This window comes from Pristis pectinata, chromosome 26, assembly GCF_009764475.1.
Source record: "Pristis pectinata isolate sPriPec2 chromosome 26, sPriPec2.1.pri, whole genome shotgun sequence".
Taxonomy (NCBI): Eukaryota; Metazoa; Chordata; class Chondrichthyes; order Rhinopristiformes; family Pristidae; genus Pristis; species Pristis pectinata.
The window spans coordinates 6228056-6252790 of record NC_067430.1 but is presented as its reverse complement, the minus strand read 5'-3'; the positions used below and the strand labels follow the sequence as shown (position 1 = coordinate 6252790).

General features: G+C 42.4%; 1 long non-coding RNA gene across 1 annotated transcript in view; it reads right to left on the bottom strand.

The window, feature by feature from the left end:
• LOC127583293 (uncharacterized) overlaps positions 1–24735 on the bottom strand; it is a 99176-nt gene that overhangs the window by 37257 nt on the left and 37184 nt on the right. The window contains exon 3 of the long non-coding RNA XR_007958240.1: positions 17396–17473. This is a non-coding gene — a long non-coding RNA (uncharacterized LOC127583293). The remainder of the gene's footprint in view (positions 1–17395; positions 17474–24735) is intronic.

Here is a 24735-nt window from a genome sequence, read left to right as displayed (position 1 = left end):
GTCTCCCCTCAGCCTCTGCCGCTCCAGGGAAATCAACCCAGGTTTGTCCAACTTCTCCTTACGGCACATGTCCTCTAATCCAGGCAGCATTCTGGTAAACCTCTACTCCTTCTCCAAAGCCTCCACACCCTTCCTATAATAGGGCGACCAGAATTGATTGCAATACTCCAGATGTGGCCTAACCAGAGTTTTATAAAGCTGCAACATAACTTGCTGTATCCGGAAATCAGTGCCTCAACTAATAAAGGCAAGCATGCCACATGCCTTCTTTACCACCCTATCAACCTGTGCAACCACTTTCAGGGATCTATGGACTTGGACCTCAAGATCCCTCTTTACATTAACATTTAAAAGGGTCTTGCCATTAACAGTGTACTGTCCCTTTACATTTGATCCCCCAAATTGCAACACCTCACCTTTGGTGGGATTAAATTCCGTCTGCCATTTCTCTGCCCACATCTGCAACTGATCCATATCCCACTGTATCCTTTGGCAATTTTCTACACTATCCACAACACCACAAATCTTTGCATCATCTGCCAATTTACTAACCCACCCATCCACGTTTTCATCCCAGTTACTTATATACATCACAAACCCCAGAGGTCCCAGTACGGATCCCTGCGGAACACCATTAGTCATGGACCTTCAGCCAGAATAACTTCCATCGACCACTACCCACTCTGAGCAAGCCAATTCCAAATCCAGACAGCCAAATCACTGTGGATCCCATGCATCTTAACCTTTGAATGAGCCTACTATGAGGGACCTTGTAAAATACCTTCCTGAAGTCCATATCGACAACATTCCGAAGTATAAATGCTTTCTGGAGGTCCATATATAAATAACATCCATAGCAATTTCCCCACCTACCACTTTAGTCACGTATTTGATACCTGCAAATCAAGTTTAAGAAATATTACCCATCCTGAGCAAGTTTAAGTTGGCTGTTCCTGATCAGTCAAAAATTTAATGTATGAGTCACTCTGTTATTAATCATAGACTCTGCTAATTTCTTGACAGCATATATAATGCTAACTGGTTCCCTGGTTTACTCCTCTCATCCTTCTTAAATAGTGGAGCAACTTGTGTACTTTTCCAATCTTACAGGAACAGTTTCTGAAATTAGGGAACTTTGGAAGATTAATAGTAACATCTGGTGCTTGGCATTTTTCACTCTTTGGTCTACTTTTTATCCATCATTGTCACATTGATTAATCTATTTTCAGTAAGTCTCTGCCCCTAATTTAATACAAGCTTCTTTTTTTTTGGTTGGGGGGGTGGGGGGGGAGATGAAATCAGAATGTTATTGTTCAACATGTCCACTACTTTTATCACTTACAATATTACCATTATCATTTTTAAGGGGCTCGTAATGCACTCCCTCTCTCCAACCTCATAACCCTTATATTTGTTTTAAAATATTGTAAACATTTTGATTTATTTTGCCAATTTCTTTTTATGTTCTCTTTCTTTTTGTAACACTTACAATTTATTTTTCTTTACATCTCTTTGAATCAGCAGGGTTTACACTAATTATTGTCATCTGTGTATTTCTTGTTTCCTTCAATTTTATCTTGTTACTTCTTTAGTCATCTATATTTTTTATTTTTTGTACCTTCCTGCTCTCCAATCTTTTCCTTCTCATTTTGATCCACATGAATAGTGTTTCATTATTGGCTTTACGCAAATCTAAATCTCTTGAATGTTATACCGTCATCATTTTTATTGGCATTGGACATTCACAAAGCCATTGGTGTAACTTAAATCTGCCTCATTACTAAATGACCTGGCACCTAATTGACAGAGACATGCAGAAAACTGTTCTTGCTGATTTCTGACATGATCTAGACCTCAACCAAGGTAAAAATTTCCTTAAAGCCAGTCTTTATTCTTGTTCAGTCCTTACATTTATCCATACTTCCACCAGGGGGCTTTTTACACAATTCCAATCCTTTATTGAATTCGACAAAGTCTCCACTGCCTGCTGACTTCTTCTGATTTCCTCTCTCATCATTGTAATGATTTCATCCTTAATCTAACGTACATCACTTTCCCTACATTTTCTGAAGACCATAGTAACTGATTTATGTATTATCCTGTTAAGGCTACACACGTCTCAGACTTATCTACCATGCCACAATATCCAGCTAAATTTGCACCTGCAATTCATTCAATTTGTTTTTTTTGTAAAATAAGACCTTATCTTGGTTCTGCACTCTTCTGCTTTAATGTTTTATTCACACATTTCTTATTTTCCCCCCAAATGCTTTCATTACTTTACATCTTTTAGTTTTCTCCTTTACCTGAAGTAATTAAAGTACTGTTTCTGTTCACAAGATCACAAGACAAGGGAGCAGAAGTAGGCCATTCGGCCCATCGAGACTGTGCCAAAGAAAAGCGAAAAAAAGAAAAAAATGAGAAATGGGGGTGGGGGGGTGGGGGAGAAAAACTATTCTAACCCCAATTTCCAGCCTTATCTCCATATCCCTTGATACCTTGACTAATTAGATATCTATCTCCTCCTTAAACACCTCCAATGATCGGGCCTCCACTGCTGTACGTGGCAAGGAATTCCATAAATTCACTACCCTCTGGCTAAAGAAGTTTCTCCTCATCTCTGTTTTAAACCTGTACCCCCTAATTCTAAGATTGTGCCCTCTGGTCCTGGACTCACCCACCAAGGGAAACAGCTTGGCCACATCTACTCTGTCCAGTCCTTTCAACATTTTAAATGTTTCTATGAGGTCCCCTCTCATTCTTCTGTACTCCAGTGAGTACAGTCCAAGAGCCGACAAACGCTCATCATATGCAAGCCCTTTCATTCTGGGAATCATCCTCGTAAATCTCCTCTGAACCCTCTCCAACATCAGCACGTCCTTCCTAAGATATGGGGCCCAAAACTGCACACAGTATTCCAAATGAGGCCTCACTAGTGCCCCGTAGAGCCTCATCAACACTTCCCTACTTTTATACAGTATACCTCTCAAAATGAATGCTAACATAGCATTCACTTTCTTTACCACTGATCTGACCTGGTGGTTAACCTTTAGGGTATCCTGCATGAGTACCCCCAAGTCCCTTTGTACTTCTGTACTTTGAATTTATTTTTGTTTGTTCTAAAATCATTATCAAAGCCTCCAGCTTAGTTATCCATTCTGCTGGGATCCAGGTGTCCCACCCAATTCAGGTGGAACCTGTTTCAATGGCAAAGTACAAGATCCAGTCCCATAAAATGGAATGCCCAATTCTCTCACCACTTTTCTCCAACCACAGAATCACCACATGAATCTGCTCATCCCTATGTCAAACTACATTTAAAATGAACTATAATCTAGAGATTATAAAGTCCTGTTTTATATCATTTGGGACTCAATTCTGCCTGCAAAAGGATCTCAGCAGTGTTCTCAGTCACAAATCATTAACAACTACTTCCACAAATGCGTGGGTTCCTCGCTCATGTTCTCCTGCCTATCCTTCTGAGCTGGGAACTATTGGATAGGATTGTCAAGCCAACATTTATTTGTACACTGTCATTCACCCAAACTCAGTCTTATCTAACACCCGTCCATGGAGTGTATCTCATGCCAGAAGTAAACTGACTTGATGCTCCCCCCGTTCTTTATCTCCTGGAACATTTCAGTTCATATTCCACATTCTGAACTGGATGGCTTCAAGCCAAAGGTATCAAGTCCAGAAGAATTTACAAGCTGCAACTGAAGCACAAAATCTGCTCTGTCAATTTTTAGCTTGCAAGTTGGATTCTATCTTTTGGTCTGGTGAAAGGTTTTGTTGAAACTTCCACCGAGCACTTTGGACGGCACAGTGGTGCAGGTAGTGGGGCCGCTGCCTCACAGCGCCAGGGACCCAGGTTCAATCCTGACCTCTGGTGCTGTCTGTGTGGAGTTCGTATTTTCTCCACGACTGTGGAGGTTTCCTCCGGGAGCTCCAGTTTCCTCCCACATCCCAGAGATGTGCGAGTTGGTAGATTAATTGGCCTCTGTAAATTGTTCCTAATATTTAGGTGAGGTAGAGATAAAGGAAATGTGGGAAGAATAAAAATAAAATATTTGGACTGTGTTTTAGTGCTCCCATTAAGACTGTTGTGTACTATCATTACTATTGTGGAAGACCCCAACAGAGTTGGAGTTGGAAATCGCTATAAGTAATCTAATTTGAACAGCCACATGTACGTCACCGAGCATTAGTCAAAAAACAAACTGCTGGAGAAACTCAGGTCAGGCAGCATCTGTTGAGGCAGAGGGATGGACCTGACATGAAGTGACGACCACACCTCCACCTCCACAGATGCTGCCTGACCCGCTGAGTTCCTTCAGCAGTTTGTTTATTGCTCCAGATTCCAGCATCTGCAGTCTCGTCACCAGGCATTAGTCAGATGTATATGCCATGTCACAGCTCATCTCCAAATTCCACAAAACAATGACAATGAACAATGTTCTCCTAAGGCCTTAATGGCTACAGATCAAGCAACGATCAAGAATATCAACATCACCCAGGGACAAATTTTGCTTAATTTGCAACATCTTTATCTTGATTTACATTTTAAGCACTTACTGCTTCCACCATGAATGAACCATGGCAGTGCACTACAGAAGCTACACTTGTGAGAAACATCAAGCGTAGTTTATAAGTACCACCATTGGATACATCCAGGGCAGACGATGAGAGAACCAGCTCAACGGAAGCATCCAATCAATGGATCATAAAAGTGATTCAGGGACAGTAGTGATGGGGGTAAATGCCGTACAGTCCTCACACAGATGAAGCAACACACAAAGTGTTGGAGTCCAGATGAAGTCTCTCAACCTGAAGTGTAAACTGTCCATTTCCCTCCATAGATGCTCCCTGACCCACTGAATTCCTCCAGTGCCTGTGTGTGTTGGTCCAAGTTCCAGCATCTGCAGTCTCTTGTGTCTTCTCATACAGATGAAGTTCAACACTCACAATGGGGTTACCCTTCATCATGATAGTTAGCACTGCCACCAATGCTAAATAATATAATTGGCAGATTCAGCACTGCAAAACACTCTTGGGTAACAATAACACAAAAATAGCACCAGTGCAATGCCTAATTTTGACCCCAAGGTCTTACTTTCATATCTTTAACTCACCAGTCTCATTTTTCAATATTTCTACTCACCACTGTTATTTTTCTACAACTTTTATTCAAGATTCAATTATTTTTCTGTCATGCCCACTAACCTTTTCTTTCATATCTTGATCTTTCTAAATATTCTTTCATTTTGTTACTTACATTTCATTTCCCCATACTGATTCAATTCCCCTATTACTCTTATCATCTTAAGTATTTTTGTGTTTGTCTTAATGTCAGTCAATTTTCACCTCATCTTAAAGACACTTTTTCTAATTCTTTAACAATTTTTTTGTGTACCATATCTCTCTTTAACACTATTTGGCTTCTATTATATCTCAGTGTCATTTTTTTTCATTGGATATAATCATAGCCCATATTCTGCTGGAAATCATGAATGGATAATCTCACCCTCACTAATTCTATCGTTCAATCAATTTGATTCAGTCCACATGGCATCAAGAGATGTATGCTGAATTGGATTCAGGACTATCTGGTTCACAAAGGATGCCGGCCTTTTCCATCATATAGAACACGACATGACTGAGTTTCCAAGGAAATGTTTGCTGAAGTGGGGACATCAGACATTTGGTATTGGTAGATTTGGTATTGGTTTATTGGTAGATCACCATGCTTGTGACCTTTCCGTAGTTGTCCTGTCAATAATGCACTAACGCCTGGAGGCAGAAGCCTTCAAAAGACATACAAGGCTGATTTGTTTTTTGGAAGTTTGTAAGTCATGAATTCTACACCATCAGCCACCCCTAACCTGATCACTTAAGAACCTGTCTGTTACACAGAATTCCTTTACTTTCATATGTAATAGAGTTTTGCGTAGGTGGTTCCTGGAAAACCAAGAAAATTGCTGACTTTTCTTGCCATCACAAAGCATTTCCAAGCCACTACCTTTCCACTGATTTAATTGCTTATGAATGCCACATTACCCTTTCCTTCTGAGTCTCCACTTTGGACATTCTCCAACTCCAAAGTGATGTGGTCAGCATTCTGCCAGTCTTTCTCATGGCTTTTAATCTCTTTTTCACAGGTAGTCAATACACTCGACCAGAGGCTTCTTATCTCTTCTCTATTGATCACCCTAAACCCACACTGATCCAGTTCCTCCCAAGGGGATCTGGAACAAACTACTCAGTTATTCTTCCTTATTGGATTGCTTGCAAATCTAAATTAGAAAGATTCAAGGCAAAGATATCCAAAACAAATATCTGTTTGGGAGATTTTCACTGTCCAATATCTCCTACAAACTCCAGTCAATATATAAATCTTGCTCTGTCAATTTTCAGTTAGTCTCTAAATTAGATTTCACTTACTGGTCTGTGAGTATTTTCATTTAACACCAACTTCCAGCAAAGCACAAAAACATAAGACAAAATTACTAGTTAGCATGAATTACCACCAATAATGGTGATAAACATTTCACTTTGACTCCCTTTTGCACCAAATTTCCAAGCTTTATTCTGTTGTGACACTCCATTAAGACCACTGTGGGCACCTCATTTTATCTACCAATGCCATTCCTATCACTGAATGCCCCAAGCCTACCAAAACTAGCCCGAACTGGACAGCTGTGCTAAAGGCTAGTTACTCTGCAGTGAACACAATGCTCCTGGTTTGCAAAGACTTTTCACCAATCACAGGCTATAATTTAAGAATCTTCTCCATCTGGTTGCAATATCACAACAGCAATAAAACTCAAGCAGCTCAAAACAATATAATGATTTTTTATGGCTGTGTCAGCACTGCAATAAACATTCACTACACTACCACCAGTGCAGTGGTCATGCAATCCAGAGGATGCACTGCCACAACTTAGCAAGGCTTCCTTCACAGTCCCTTCCAAACAAATGATCTCTAGCAATGAGATGATACAGGGACTGCAAACAGGCACCTTCCCCAATGCACGCCAACACCAAATTGTCTATTTTGTGTCATTGTTGAGTCACGACTCTGGAACTCTAACAGCATTGTGAGAATACTTTTATTACACCAGAGGTTTGAGATGTCTCCTCATTACCTGTTGCAAAACACAGGTTTATTACAATATGATTCTTTAATCAATATGTTTGAGAAAATTATCTTATTAAGCAATTCGTAACAAGGAGGAAACAGTTTGCCCTGTTAGATAAGCACACCTGTTGTGGCCCCTGGTGACAGCAAATGTAAGAATCATCAATAGCCCTGAGATCATTTGTGACCACAGTTGAAAGGGAAGTCCAATCAATTGATCCAAGAAATAAAGTTCTCAAGCAAAACAGTGTTCTCACATTTCTTCTGCTCTTCTGAACAGCTGGCAACAGGAAATGCGAGACCAGCTTTTTATTTCATGGGCCTCATCACCACTCAACCCCAGTCTGAAAGTGAAGTCCTCACTGCAAATTGGAAATCTGTTTTTAAACACGTGACCAAACAATGTCCTGTGATGTGGCAAGTGCTTCCTGTTATGTTACAGCCCTCTATAGCAACCAGCTTTGATTAAGCTGCTTAACACATTAACCGTTAACTCGCCAATGGTTTTAAAACAATCTCAGTTACTTCTATCCCAAAGTGTTAATAAACTAAGTAGAAGGTATATTATCACTATTCTAAACTGATTACAAAGTTGTTGTTGTCTTCCACATCACACTACACCACCAGGGAAAATAAGAAGCTGGCAATAAATGCTGACTTCAAGAGAATGCCCACACTTTTCTTAAATGTAATAATTTTCCTTTAACCATTCCTTCTTCTCTTATTCCTTATCTTTTATCTCCCCCATCCATTTCATTTCGTATTTGTTCCCGTTGTGTCACTCACTCGTCCAGTTTTATTCTTCAGTCCATCAGTTGCCTACTGATTTATTTTGGCCTCTATCCTTTTCCTTGCATTGATTTTCTCATTAATTTATAGCATTTCTCATTTTCCTCTTCAATTCTCCCACTCTGTCATTTTATTCTAATCCTTTCCTCATGTTGAGGAAAAGAAATCTGAGGAAGATCAGCATCGGCCTGTGTGACTTTCACAAGAAATGGTGAAGGAACGTTATAGGAGAAGAGCAATGGACAACCTTGGTGCCAATAGAGGAATCTGCCTCCCTATCAAGAGAGTGGGTTCCACGTCAGAGGGATCACTATCGAAATGTCATTCCTCAGTGTACAGAAAGGTTGCACTTCCAGAAAGTGTTTTGCTAAGTGAAATTTTGTAAATTCAAAACACCCGGTAAAGTGCATCATTTGTATTTTAGTATGGTGTGTCCCTCCACATGGAGAGTGGTGTGCTATTCATTATTGTGAAAAATAACTTCACAAATCAAATACATGCACTCCAAAGATTTCATGGTGTGATAGCAAAAAATTGTAAGTTGAACATTTGTAGCTTCAGGGATTACTTCATGGGACAGGCCCTTGGGTTCCCATTATGCTCCAGAATTAACAGGAATAGTGTCCAAATGAACTACAAGTCACTTTTACTATCTACAAAATGTTATGGATGATATAAATTAGAGAATTTTCTCTCTAACCTCTTCCTCGGTTCCGGCAGTGGCCAGAGGTTGTACATTGGTCAGCTTTGTATCATCAGCCTCCAGAGAATAACACAAACTGAATTTAAACAAAGTGGATGTTAAAAATATTTAACAAGTTCACTAAAAAATGGTACCTCACAAACACAGGAAAATGTGAAATGTTGATCCTCCAATTCAGTCCATGGAATAGCACAATGTCCCAGTTATTATAGGTTGACGTCTCCTTCTTGTTCCACAAATCAAGTTTCATCTGGTTTATCCTTCTTCAGCTCTATTTATCTTCATCTTGTTTCTTTTCCGTTATGCCTTCTCTTGTCTTGGTCTGGTATTGATGGCGATTTTCCCTACCTTAATGCATTTTGGATTAATTGTGGACAACAGTTACTTCTAGCATGTGTATTTAGTACAAATAAACTACAATTTTAGGAGACTCATTTTGTTCAGAATCCTGTTCCTCAAAGATTTACATTTTCTTTTTTTTGGCTTTTTCTTGCATGAAGTGATTGCTGGAGAGCTAATGTCTTTGCCATCTACAGGAGAATTCCAATATTGCTTGATCTCTCTCTTCATGGCACTGGCACACATGAAGATGATGTTAGTGACTTTGACTCATGCTCTTCGCACTTTTCTCTTGTAATGTCCTGGAAGAGTTAGGGAATATCTCACTTCCACACAATATTCTGACTGTGGTGATGAGAAACTGAAAATGTGGAATAGAAGTGCTGCTTTTCTCCAGAGTTTGGAAAAGTATCTCCAATGTACCATTCCAGGATCTGCAAGTATGATTTTAAGCAAATTTTGAACCAATTGAATCAATCAATCTGAGCTAAATATTCATAAGTTTCCCTCTAAACTGTCCCATTGTACATTAGCAGGGAAGGGTGATCATGGGTTAGATGCATGCTAAAATTCAGTCTGTATGGTCCCATAAAACATTTCTATGCAGCTTCAGCCAAGTTTAAAAACAGAATTAAGTTCCCATTAATAATGGCCAACTAAACACTTGTAGGTCAGGCACAATGCAGGTTGGATACAAAGGAAAAGTTCTTTCTATACCTTCCCTTCATACATGAGCAGTTTAATTAAAGTTTTCCCTAAGCTGTTTTAACAAAAACAGCAAACTCAGATACACACAAATCACCATAAAGAAAATCTTTTATTACCCTTATAAAACACAGCTCAAGCAGGGCAGACTGACTATAAAATAAGCAATTTACTTGCACTTCTAATCTAGTGCACTACATTCAGTGCTCATGGTGTTGCCTTATCGACAGCAGAGGAACCAGATACAGACTGCATGAACACTGCAGAGCCCCTGCATTCACTCCACAGGGGAAACTGTTGCCTTCCACTTTAAATCTACATTCCTTTCCCTCATTGGCCTAAAGGTTTCTGCAGCCTGCTTTATTTAATAACAAGGGTCAACATAATCAGGAGGAATACTACCTCATCTTCCACCTGAGTGTTGCAGCCTTCCAAATTCATCAACAAATGCTACAACTTTAGGTAACTCACTTTCTCTGTCTGTATCAGAACTGGCTACTTCTGCTGTAAGTCATCCATCTGTGACACTGGCTCAGTTTCCCTCTCTCTATTAGTATAGCCTGCCCTGCTGGGCATGTCCAACAGCTCTTCACGGGTCTCATGCTCTAACTGCGTCCATTAACCCATCGACCAGATCCCAACAGCAAACCTTTGTTTGTTTCCTATCTCTATAACAGCCCATTAACTAGACAGATCACCTCAGCAACCCTGGCCTCACCCTATCAGAGAAAGTCCCTCTGCCCTTTTATCCCTCCTCATCTATTCAGCAGCTTAAAACCAACTTATTTTCCCTCTTCCCTGATTCTGATGAGGGGTCTTCAATCTGAAACATTAACTGTGTTTCTCTTTTCACAAGTGCTGCCTTAACTGCTGAATGTTTCCAGCATTTTTTTTGTTTTTATTCCTTTATATATTGTTTTTCTTTATTTTTCACTTTATATGGACTAAAGCCACTCGCACTACCAGTGTCAAGGTCAATGGGGGAACAACAGACTCTGGGTCAAGAGGTAGCTGATGGGGAAAACGGGTGGGTAGTTTGTGAGGTGGTGCACACCTTCTGTTGCTTGAGATTCGCAATACTGTCCTGAATGCTCCTCCTCCACTTTGTTACCAATCATTAAGGTGTCAGCATCTTCTTCAAATCTCCAATGTGCACAGTTCAAACAAGACAACCAACAAGAGATCATAAACTGGTTGAAGGCAGTGGGTTTGTGGGCTTTGTTCTGTTTTGTGTTATTTTTTTTTATATTGCTTTGCTCATGGAGACCATTCCATTCACTGCTAGTATCTAGCTCCAGTCCTTCAAGCAGAATATTCAGGCTAACACTTCATTGCAACATTGACGAGTGCTGCACTGTCCTGAGTAGTGGGAGAAAACTGCAGATGCTGGAAATCTAAAATAAAAACAGAAAATGCTGGAAAGATTCAGCAGTTTGTACCACATCTGTGGGAATAGAAGGACTCAGTACTGAATTCTATAACTTCAGGTAACTTGATTTCTGTCTCTATCCATCATCCATCTTGTAACATTAGCTCAGTTTGTTTATTTTTCTTCTGGGAGTGGAGGACGTGCCAGCCTGACCTGCCGGGAATGTCCTCCTGCTCTGCATTACACAACTCCTATTCTTTTGTCCATGTTCTCACTCTCTAACTGCTCCCATTCACCCACTGAGCAGATGATCTTGTTTACACCATTGTTGACACCATTTACCACCACTGTTACTTGGTTTTACCCTATCAGAGACATCCCCCCACCTTCCTCACCCTCCCTGCAGCTTAACAAGCTTCATTAGTCTCTTTCCCAGTCTGTCGTTAAATCTGTTTCCCTTCTGACAGATGCGGCCTGACTTGCTGAGTATTTCCAGGGTTTCCCGTTTTATTTCAGGCCCTGCATTAGCAGCGGAAGGAGAGCACCACTGCTCAAGCAACCCACCAACCAACCCAAATGCCACCATTTTTGTCCCATCTGCGGAACATTCTGCAATTACCAATTTGGCCTTACCAGTCAACTCAACACCCACAAAACTGCATCGGGATGGGTCATTCTTAATCCTGAAGGACTGGGTCAGAAGAAGGTGGTAACTCCCAAATCAGACCAAGAACTGCTGATGGTCACAGATGAGAAATTCTGTACATGGCCGCTTCTGAAGTTCTTCAAGTCGTAGGCTTCTGCTACAACAACAACCTTTATGTAGCATCTTTAACCACTGAAGCATTTTGGATGAGATGTTAAACTAAGGCCCTGACCATGTTCACAGATATGTGTCCATGTGGAAAAACTACCTCAGGTCTGGAACCATTCCCGTTGTGGATCTGCACCTTTGTGGGGGAAATAGAGAAAGCAAGGCTGGAAAAAGGCACAATTCCCATTGACAATACAGAAAGAGCACAAGAACTTGGGAGCAGGAGTGGGCCCCAGGTTCCCTCAATCCTGCCCACCATTCAATATAATCACGGCTGATTTATACTGGCCTCAACCCCTCTTCTATGTCAGTTCCCCATAACCCTGATCTTTCAAATATTTATCTATCTGCACGTTAAATATATCCAATGATCTAGCTTCCACCGACCTCGGGGGCAGAGGATTCCAGAGACCCACTACCCTCCCAGAGATGAAATTTCCATGCAACTCAGTTTTAAATGACCAGCCCCTTATCTTGTAACCATGTCCCATTGTTCGTGACATTCCCCCTAATGAAAACATCTCAAACCCTTAGGATCTTATGCATTTAATAAGATCACCCCCTCATTCTTGTAAACTCCAAGGAATACAGACTAAAGCACTCTAGCCTCTCCTGATAGGACAACCCTCTCATCCCAGGAGTTAGCTTGGTGAATCACCTTTGGAATGCCTCCAATGTCACTATTTCCTCTTTTAGGTAGAGGACGAAAAGTGGCACAGAATTCCAGGAGCAGGCCTCCCCAACAGCCTGTACAGCTGTAAAAGTGCCTCCCTATATTAAAACGCCAAGCCTTTCACAATAAAGGCCTACTTATCTACTTGTTGGACCTGCCTACTAGCTTTTTTGTGATTCAAAGCACTAAATCACCTAAATCCCCCTGAACTTTACTTATTTGCAGTCTTTCTCCGTTTAGATAATAATCCACCTTTTAATTCCACTTACTGAAGTGCATGACCTCACACTTCCCCACATTAAACACCATTTGCCAATCTTTTGCTCCTTCACTCAGACTATCTATATCCTGTGGCAGAATCACAATGTCCTCATCACAACATGACTTCCATCTATTTTAATATCATTGGCAAACTTGGAAGCTTGCATTTTGTTCGCTCTTAATGTAAATAGTAAACAACTGAGGGACAGGAACTGATCTCTTGTGAACTCCATAAGTCACACCCTCCAGCCTGAAAAAGGACACTTATTCCAAATGCAGCAACATACAAGATACTGGAGGAACTCAACGGGGCAAGCAGCAATGTAGAAGTGTCTCGACCTGAAACAGCCACTCTCCATTTCCCTCCATAGATTCTGCCTGACCTACTGAGTTCTCCAGCATCTTGAGAGTTGCTCCAGATTCCAGTATCTGCAGTCTCTTGTGTCTCTGCTGATTCTGACTCTGGTTTCTATCTAACAGCCAGTTTTCAGTCTATGCTAATATATCTCTTCCAGTACCAGACCTCCAAAATAAAAAAGCTTCTCCTGTTTGACCAAATAGACAGTGAGAGAATCACCAGTGTAGACAGTGAAGAACCACACTTCAGTGTGGTACTGAGTGTGTTCTTCCATGTTACCTCAATGTAAAAACCTATTCTTTCCCATTATTCCACAGTTAGTTTAACAATTGCCAGCCTATAAAGGAGAATATTATAATTAATTTAATTATTTAGTTTACATATGTCAATTAGGTTATAAAACACATAAAATTAGATTGTACTTCTCACCCAAAAGAGCATTAAACTTGTTTGTGTGCCTTATGTAAAATTTGAATTTGCGTCAACTGGATTAGAGCATTTTTGCATAATTTATTCAAATGCCAACTCATAACCCAGTCATCTATCTCGCACATTTCATAAATTTACACCTTCACAAGGCCCATGGTATCTGATGAACTATTTTTTCCAGTTGTTAAATTCTGCAGCGTGACGGCACAGTTACCAGATGTACCTGATGACATTTTGAAGGAATGGTAGCCAGTTATTCAAGCTGCTCCTTTACCATGTGACTGCAATGAAACTTATTTAAGATTTTTTAATTATCACAGAACTATGAACACCGAGCAAATTCTCAACAAAAGTTTTCAAGCTCCATGAGCTTAGAATGAAGTTCCTCTCATCTTCTGTAGCAATATCAGCCAGGTGGATGCAAACACAAAAGGTCAGGGAATTTTTAAATGCAAGTGTGTGATGGTACAAAGATTAAATTCCAAGATACTTAGACTAAAAATCCTGAGACAAACTCAAATCTGAATTGGTCACTGGGGATTTCAAATGGAGTTTAATGACCTGGAATTATTATAGATCAAAAAAGCAACCAGTAAGACCACAAAACCACTGGATTGCCATTAAAAGCAGCAATATCCCTCAAGGGAGAAAATAAACCAGTCGTATCTAATCTGACCAATACCTGGTTTTGAACCTGCTGCAATGGTGTTCAACCTCTTAGGCAGTCGAGTAAACCACTCATTTGTAAACATTTCTGGTAGGGTGAGGTCAGGGTTGTTGTGGCGATATAGTTTACCAACTCATTTGGTTGAGAAATTAATGAGGTTCATTAGAGAGAGAGAATAGAAGGCTGTGAAATGCGGATCAGAACTGTTACAGAGAACTGAAACCGAAAGGAAAATGCACAAAATGACCAGCAGATCAGGCAGTGTCTGCGGAGACAGAAAAACTGGGTTAATATAACAGTCCTGCTGGCCAGTTCTGATACAGAGAGGGGAAACGAGTCACCTAAAATTGTTGAATTCAGTATTGAATTGTGCAGGCTCCAACATACCCTGATGGAAGATGAAGCCTGTTCTTCAAACTTCATAGGAAAAGTGTGGGAGATCACAGACAGCTATGACCGAGTGGGTGTGGGATGGAGAACTGAAGTGACAGGTGAGGTTCCAGGTCTCCCCTACAGACTGAGTCCAGCTGCACCACAGAGCAGTCACCCATATTTGTGCTTGGTTGCTCCAATGTAAAGGAGACCACATCGCAAGCATCAAATGCAAGAAACCGCAAGGAGTGCAAGTAAATCCGCTGCCTCACCTGGGAAGACTGTGTGGGTCCCTGGATGGAGGGAAGGGAAGAGGAGAAAGAGCAGGTGTTGCACCTTCTGCAGTGAGAAGAGAAGTAGTTGGTATCCCATTTGGATGCATCACAGCTTGGTACGGCAACTGCTCTGCCCAGGACCGCAAGAAACTGCAGAGAGTTGTGGATACAGCCCAGCGCATCACGGAAACCAGCCTCCCCTCCATGGACTCTATCTATACCTCTCTCTGCCTTGGTGAAGCAGCCAGCATAAGCAAAGACCCCACCCACCCGGGTCATTCTCCTCTCCTTTCCCATCAGGCAGAAGATTCAGGAGCCTGAGGGCACGTACCACCAGGCTCAAGGACAGCTTCTATCCCACGGCGATAAGACTATTGAACGGTTCCCTTATACGATGAGATGGACTCTTGACCTCACAACCTACCTTGTTTGACCTTGCACCTTATTGTCTACCTGCACTGCACTGTAGCTGTGACACTTCACTCTGTATTCTGTTATTGTTTTTACCCTGTACTACCTCAATGCACTGTGTATTGGATTCATCTGTACGATCGGTATGCAAGACAAGTTTTTCCACTGTACCTCGGTACAAGTGACAATAGTAAACCTACACCAACTGGAAGAGTAGACCTGGAGGGAACGATCCCTTCTGAATGCTAAAAGGGGAGGGGATGAGAAGCACGTCTGATGGCAGAATCTCGTTGAAATTGGCAATGAATCGCAAAGAATGAACCATTGAACGTGGAGACTGTTGAGGTGGGAAGTGAGGACTGTCCTTGCTGTGGCTGGTTAAAGAGGGAGTGAGGAGCAGAGGAGCATGAAATGAATGAGATATGGATGAGACTCTGTCAACTGTTGCCGAGAATCAGTGGTTGTAGAAAAAGTAAGACATCCAGAGACGCAGTTGTGGAACATCTCATCAGCAAAGCAGAAAAGACAGAAGTGGAGGAACTGGAAGAATGGAGTGCAGTCCTTACAGGCGGCAGGGTGGGAGTAACTACAGACGAGACAATGTGGAAGTCTGTGGGCATGTATTGGATGCTTGTCACTCACCGACCCTCTGAGACTGAAACAGTATGATCGGGAGAGGGAAGGTAAGAGTCAGCAACGGGCCGTGCTACAATGAGATCAGATGGAAAGAGAGAAACACAATTAATGACATTTTCAAATTCCATTTGAGTTCAGGAAGCGGCACCAATAGTCATCAAAGTACTGGAAAAACGTTGAGGGAGTGGGACTGTGTATGACTGAAACAAGGACTGCACCCAGGGTCCCACAAAAAGACAGATGTATCTGTATATTTGATCTGGAAAAAAAAAGTGGAATTGCAAGAGAAATTGTTCAATGTGAAAACAAACTGAGCCTGGCAAATGAGTTGTTTGTGGTGGGGAATTGGTTGGGTCTCTGTCCAAGGAAGAAGCAGAGGGCTCTCAGATACTCCTGGTGTGGAATGTTGATGTACAAGGAGTCCACATCCCTGGTCAAGATGTGCTGGTTGGACCAGGTAATTAGAAACTTGTTAAATGGTGCACGGTCATGGATGTAAGTGGGAAGTGTCTGGACCAGGAGAGTCAATGGAGGAAGAAGTAATTTCAGTGGGGCAAGAACAGGCTGAAACAATGTGGTTGCATAGACAATCCTACTTATGGATCTTGGGCAGAGTCCGAAACAAGCTGTGTAGGGTTGGGAGAATGTGAGGCTAGAAACTGTGGTGGGAAGGTCTCCTAAGAAAGAGGTCCATAACTTTCATAGGATCATGGAAGTTTGAGGAGGTGTCCGAGAGTTATTTTTCGCCCCTGCATGATAGAGGTCAGGTTGCCAAAACTCAACAGCGTCACCCTTGTCAGCGACAAAATTAGGGTTGGTCCTTCGTGAGCAGAATCTTGCGAGTTCAGATAGGGGTTAGAGTGAGCAAGAGCAGGTCGGAGACCGAATATTCGTCAGCGAGTCACTCACCTCCTGACACCCCAAAACCTTTCTACCATCAACAAGGCACAAGTCAGGAGCATTGTGGAATGCTGTCCACTTGCCCAGATCTAAAAACACTCAAGATGCTCAGTATCAGCCAGCCCATGTGATTGGATTACCATCCACAACTTTAGACAGCATTCAGTACTTCCACCTCCCATGCCCAGAGGCCGCAGCAAGTGCTGTTAATGAAGTCTACTCCAGTTATTCACCTTGGCTTCTTCCGAAGCCATGAGCTCAACCAAGGATAAAGACAAGGACAGCAAGTGTAGATGAACACCATCTACAGCAAGTTTCCCTCCAAGTCACATACTGTCCTGACTTAAAAATACATCAATGTTCCTTCATCTGAGCTGCGCCAAATTCCTGGAGCTCCCTCCCCGACAGCTCTGTGGGTGTACCTTTGTTAGAAAGAAAGCAGCAGTTCAAGAAGATGGCTTACCACCACTTTCTGTAGTGCTGTCTGGTCTGGATTACCAGCGATATGCAGAACCCGAAAAAAAAATCATGAAAAATATAGTTCAAAAGCACTTACATTCATGTGTTCCTGCTCGTCAAAGATCCAATCAGCCCTGAACTTTCTCCACCGCACATTGGTCACATCGGTCGCATCCTAGGACAAAGATCCCAGGTGTGAGATTCTGCCAACTGCATTGGTCAGGGGGCTTTTCATGATGCACATAATCATTGCCAGCTTTTTCTAATATTTTTTCCAAACTGCCTGGATTGGAGAGCATGTCTTATGAGGACAGGTTGAGTGAGCTCGGGCTTTTCTCTTTGGAGAGAAGGAGGATGAAAAGTGACTTGATAGAGGTCTGCAAGATAAGAGGCACAGATTGAGTGGACAGTCAGAGACTTTCCCCAGGGCGACAATGGCTAACACGAGGGGACGTAATTTTAAGGTGTTTGGAGGAAGGTATAAGGGGGATATCAGAGGTAAGTTTTTTTTTAAAAACACAGAGTGGTGGGTGCGTGGAACGCACTGCTGGCAGATACATTAGGGATATTTAAGAGACTCTTAGCCACATGAATGACAGAGAAATGGAGGGCTATGTGGGAGAGGAGGGTTAGCAAGATCTTAGAGCAGGATAAAATGTTGGCACAACATCGTGGGCTGAAGGTCCATATTTCCAGTTGCTGTAATGTTCTGTGTGTATGTTTTATGTTCAACATACTTCACTAAGAAACTGGCCAGCCTATGCCAGTGGAACAGTTGAATGGTTCTGAATGGACTTTTAATCATTTTCAGTTATTTTAAATTCAATTATTCACAGCCGCAGGACTGAACACTTCTTAAAATGGTTATTTTTGCACTAAACACATTTCCAGTTGCATTATTGAAACAGCTGGATTCATTACAAAGGAATAATTTTTATGACAGGAAACAATTCTAAGAACATACATAAGAAATAGGAACAGGAGTAGGTCATCTCCACCTGGCCCATTGAGCCTGCTCCACCATTCAATAAGATCATGGCTGAGCTGGCCTTGTACTCAGATCCACCTACCTGCCTCTTCCCGATTTCTCCTACATAAAAATCTAACTGTGTCTTAAGTATATTTAATGAGGTAGCCTCTACTGCTTCCCTGGGTAGACAATTCCACAGATTCACTCCTCTCTGGGAAAAACAGTTTCTCCTCATCTCAGTCCTAAATCTATTTCCCTGAATCTTGAGGCTATGTCCCCTAGTTCTAGTCTCACCTACCAGTAGAAACAACCTTCCTGCCTCTATCTTATCTAACCCTTTCATAATTGTATATGTTTCTATGAGATCCCCTCTCATTCTTCTGCACTCCAATGAGTATAGTCCCAGGCGACTCAATCTCACCTCATGGGCTAATCCCCTCATTTCCAAAATCAACCTGGTCAACCTCCTCTGCACCGCCTCCAAAGCCTGTATAGTCTTCCTCAAGTAGGGAGGCCAGAAATGCACGCAGTACTCCAGGTGCAGCCTCACCAGTACACCGGACAGTTGCAGCATAACCCATGATCACTTTCCAAGAGGATCCCTAACTACAAGATCATTAATTTTACCTGTCTCATTGCGAAGGTCTAGCATTTTCCCTTGCAGGTTCACTAATATGCTGTCCAAGAAAGCTATCATGGATGCATTCTGTGAAGTTCTCCTCAAGACTGTCTCAACCAACTTGATTCGCCCAATCTATGTGGAAGTTGAAGTCTCTCATGACAACTACCATTCCATTCTTACATGCATCACATATTTCTTGGTTTATTGCCTGTGCCACTGTAATGTTATTATTCAGTGGCCTATAGACAACTCCCACCAGTGATTTTTTGCCTTTACTATTCCTACTCTCTACCCAGATGGACTCAACATTCTGTTCCTTGGATCTTATATTATCTCTCACTACCACCCTGATCTCATTCTTAATTAAGAGTGCTACCCCACCTCCCCTACCTTCCTGCCTATCCTTCCCTATTACCTAATGCCCTGGGATATTTAATTCTCACTCATCTCCACCCTGCAACCACGTTTCTGTCATGGCCACTAAATCAAACCCCTTTGTACTGATTTGCGCCACAAGTTCACTGACCTTGTTTCAAATACTACGGGCATTCAGATAAAGTGCCCTTACACTCATTGTCCATTTAGAATCTCGCAACCTGTGTGTCCTTTGCGTTTGAATTTTCTGTACTCCACTCTTACTTTTCTCTTTTCTAACTTTTGCTCTGGTCTCTGCTTTGCTTCCCTGTCTCTCTGCATGGATTCCCATCCCCCTGCCATATTAGTATAAACCCTCCCCAACAGCACTTAGTAAACAACTCCCCTAGGACATTGATCCCAGTCCTGCCCAGGTGTAGACCTTCCAGTTGTACTGGTTCCACCTCCCCCAGAATTGGTTCCAATGCCCCAGGAATCTGAAACCCTCCCTCCTGCACCACTGCTCAAGCCACATATTCATCCGAACTCTGCTGCTATTCCTACTCCGACTAGCACGTGGCACAGGTAGCAATCCTGAGATTACTACCTTTGAAGTCCTACTTTTTAATCTAGCTCCTTCATCCTGCTTTTTTCCTTTGTCATTGGTACCAACATGCACCACGACAACGGGCTGTTCACCCTTCCCTTCCGGAATGCCCTGCAGCCGCTCTGAGACATCCCTGACCCTTGCACCTGGGAGGCAACACACCAACTGGGAGTCCAGTTTGTGGGCACAGATGCTCTGGTCTATTCCCCTCACCATGGAATCCCCGACCACTACAGCTCTGCCACTCTTTTGCCTGCCCTCCTGTGCAGCAGAGCCACTCACGGTGCCATGATCCTGGCTACTGCCGCCTTCCCCTGATGAGCCATCTCCCACAACAGTATCCAAAGCAGTATATTTGTTTTGGAGGGAGATGAGCACAGGGGACTCCTGCACTACCTTCCTGCTACTGCTCTGCCGGTTGGTCACCCATTCCGTACCTTTCCCTTGGCCCGTAAACTGCCATGTGACCAACTCACTGAACATGCTATCCACAACATCCTCAGCATCGCAGATGCTCCAAAGTGAATCCATGCGCAGCTCTAGTGCCGTCATGCGGTCTGTCAGGAGCTGTAGCTGAACACACTTCCTGCACACATAGTCATCAGGGACACTGGCAGCCTCCCTGAGTTCCCACATTGCGCAGGAGGAGCATGACATGGGTCTGAGCTCACCTGCCATGACTAAGGAGCTTTGTGGGAAAATAAAGAGACAGAAAAAATGAATAAGAACCTACCCTCACCTTTCTTGGTGTTGCTCACACTCCTCACTGAAGCCTGGTATTCACTGTCAAAATGGCCACTCTGTTTGACCCTAACTTTTTATTAGCTGCTGATAATTAGCTAATTAGCCAACCACCTATTAACTAACAATTAGTTTACTTACCTCTTAAATTCCTGAAAGTGAAACTCACAAGCAAGGAGACTCACTTCTTATCAAATCTCCCACTCCAAGCCTCCACCTCTTCTCGCCAAAGCCTCAGCTCCCCACTCTAACACTGACTCACTCCCACAATGACTGCTCCAAAATAGCCACTCTGCTTGACCCTTACTTCTTTTTATTGGCTGCTGTTAACTATCCAATGAGCCAATCAACTATTAACAACTTGCCTCTTTTAGACTCCTGCGAGGTGAAACTCCCAAGCACAAACACAGAGACTCACCTCTTTTCAAATTCCCTGCTCCAAATCTCGCTCCAAGTCCCAACTCCTGGAAGGTGAAACTCATTTACGTTTGATTGCACTCCTACGCTTACCCAGTTTGATGTTTGTGAACATGTCACTGATTCTTATTGGAAACTTGAACTTCACCAGCACACTGGACACAATTTCCCAGTGGAGGCTGCAGCAGAAGCTCTTGCCTTGCTGAATCATGAATCAGGCCTGAACACAGTAAAAAGCAATGAGCTGTGGCTATCAAGTGGTGTAACACTTCCCACTTTATTCCTTGTTTTACTTAATATCATTCCCTTGTATTGTCAGTCCGAACAACCAACCTAATCACAGGAGACTTAAAGGTTTTCTCTTGGTTTCTCTGAATAAGAGAATACAAGTGTGGAGAAGGAAATAAAGACAGAAAATAATAGAGCCAGTCATTTGAATACACCACCCTCTCTAGCCCGATGAAGCACAACAAAACTTGAATCAAAACATCCCTAGTCTTATGGGTAAGTTCCAGAGAGAGAAAGAAAATTATCTTCACCGATACAGATCCCCAAATGTGCAACCTGGAATCCTGCAAAGGCAAACCTGAGGTTAGTATTTTCACATGCATATATCACGCTGCATACAAATGAGGTCATAGGCCTGGGGTTTTAAAACAAAGCATGTTTTCCTACAACAGGTTAAGCTGGAAGTACATATTTAATATTAAGGAGGTCATCCTCATTTTTTACAATACTGTCATTCTCTAACTAAAGCAGGCCTTCACATTTTTTTTGAGCAACAAAGACGCTGGAGGAACTCAGCAGGTCAAGCAGCATCTACGGAGGGAAATGGACAGTTGAAGTTTTGGGTCAAAACCCTTCATCTGATATCTTAAATTATTGGAAGAACATCGACAATCAGGATTAAGATAATATCAGGGTGATTTAACCATCAGGCATATTCATGAAATGGGTTCAAGGGGATAAGATACTGGGGAAGGGGAGTACCAATTATTGTGAGGCCATGACAAAACAAGGCCACAAAAAATTATGGAAGAATAACCAGATGTCCACTAGGTAGTTATTTTAAGGTGGATTCCCCTCCACACAACTTCTGTTGTTCTATTCCTTTAAAAAACATGTAAGATGTTTTTAAGTTGACATGAACATGGGCAACAAGACAGAAAGGTTGTTTAAATCAGTAGGTAATTCAACAGCCTTAAAACTAACTAATTCTACTTCCGCCTGCTCCCCAACCACAATAGTCAGACATGTAACCATATAACAAACAGTACCTGCATTTATAAGATAAGATCTTTATTAGTCACACGTACATCGAAACACACAGTGAAATACATCTTTTGTTTAGTGATCTTGGGGGGCAGCCCGCAAGTGTCGCCACGCTTCTGGTGCCAACATAGCATGCCCATAACTTCCTAACCTGTACGTCTTTGGCATGTGGGAGGAAACCGGAGCACCCAGAGGAAACCCGCACAGACACAGGGAGAATGTACAAACTCCTTACAGACAGTGGCCGGATTTGAATCCGAGTCTCTGGCGCTGTAAAGCATTATGCTAACCACTATGCTACCGTGCCTGCCAGGTGGTTGTAGAGTAAAGGTGGGTTGCAGCTCACATATCCAGAAACTGACCAAAATTGACCACACTGAAATGTAGATATATGATAACAAGTCCACAGGAATTATTAAAACAGGCACAATTTGCACCTTTGTTCAACAATACTGGGGAAGGGGTAAATGTATCATGGGGACCCCTAATGCCCCAGTGAAAGCCACTCAGGTAGCCTGTGGTGGGCCGATGGGAAAATTGTGTCACCATCACCCTAAGAATTTATCAATCCATTGGGAAAGAGTGTTCCATCCCCAGGAGGACCTTCTGCTTCACTCCCCTCTGACTGGTCAGAATTGGAACCAAAGAAATTGTGAATATATATTCATGAGGTGATCACACTGGACATTAATGAAATGCTGAAAGAAACTAAGGCAGCATATTAGCCAGTTTTTGCTTTTCATTATCACTTGTTTGGGACACATATTTCCAGCTCTATCTACCTGGTTGCCCTAACCAAAATATGATTGGAACCCATTTCCATCCCACCCAATATTAGCCTTAATGTCTGCCTTGAAAATATTAGGAAATATCTGTGTGTGTATAAAAAAGAGAGTGTGAGAAATAACACTGCAGGAAATTAAGAAGTACACACTTAAAACAAATGCTGAAGTCGATGTCTTGAGGTAAATTTTAATTCCCAAAGATTGATGGGTTGTGTCACTTGAAACATATTTTTTAATTTCACTTTTTTTGATTGCATCCATTTGGTTTCAGTGGAGATAGGACAGTGGTGGTGGACATCCAATCCACTGTTGGAAAGTGGATTTATTATATAAATACTGTAATAAGGCCAGGAGTCTCACATTCACCTGGTCACCCAGTTCAATAGCAGCTGTCAAGTTCTCTGAAAACCCAACAGCCAAACAGGATTCGAGGATAAGCTTTGTTTATCCTCGAGGATAAGCTTCGAGGATTAAGCTTTGTTTAAAGGGTAAAAGTTTCCTTCCAGTCCACCAATGGTCTCTGCCCAGTATCAACACACCGTGAGATGCAGTTGTCCAGGAGCTGGGCAATGGGGAAAGGATAGCGTTGATACCGATGATGGAAGTGAAGACAAACATTTATAGGGCCAGTTATTTTAATATCGCACTCACTCTAACCTTATAAAGGACAGCAAAGCCTGAATCGGAACATTCCAAGGTGTCAGATGAGGACTCAGGTCACAGAAATAGGCCAATAGGGTCAGGTCTTTGATCCGGAGGGGACACGGTGTCAGGCCTTGGGATTCAGGCCCTGCTGCTGCCAATGGTCGGACTTCTGGGTAGTTCAGGCCTTGGGGATCGGTGTCGGGATCTCCTGCTGGTCAGGTGAAAGCACGTACCACCAACCTCAAGGACAGCTTCTATCCCGCCGTTGTGAGACTATTGAACGGACCTCTTGTACGATAAGATGGACTGTTGACCTCACAGTCTACCTCGTCATGGCCTTGTACCTTATTGTCTGCCTGCACTGCACTTTCTCTGTAACTATAACACTTCATTCTGCATTCTGTTATTGCTTTTCCCTTGTACTACCTTAATGCACTGATGTGATGAAATGATCTGTATGGATGGCATGCAAAACAAAGTACATGTGACAATGATAAATCAATTTACCAATTAAATGGCTGCACAAACTCAAAAGACTAGTGTGCACTCATTGTAAGGAGTGCAGCAGAGGCCAGTACTAGGTGCTTGGAGTCCATCCTTTTCTACATGGAATGAGTGGTCACCTCCAGGATCACCCCCAGTCTGATGATCAATTTCACAACTTCCATGCAGGTCCTTCAGCTCCCACCAAAATAATGAATGGCACACCCAGAAGCACAGACCAGTGGTCACAGGGACTCAAACAGCACCACAACCGTACAATATACTGATTACTGACTTATCAATGACATTGCTGCCTTGTGAAGTGGCAGCAACATTAAGGAGCCTGCTTCCTGCCCTCCTCGCCCTGTCCCCTCACTCCGAGAGCGATATAATTCCTGCTCTTATCCCTGTCGCTCTGTAGTATCATTGCCATTGTTGGCAAAAGTCAAAGTCGAGTTTATTGTCACATGCGCAGATGCAATGAAAGACTTACTTGCAGCAGCACCACAGGCACAGAGCATCAGATAAGCAGCATTCACAA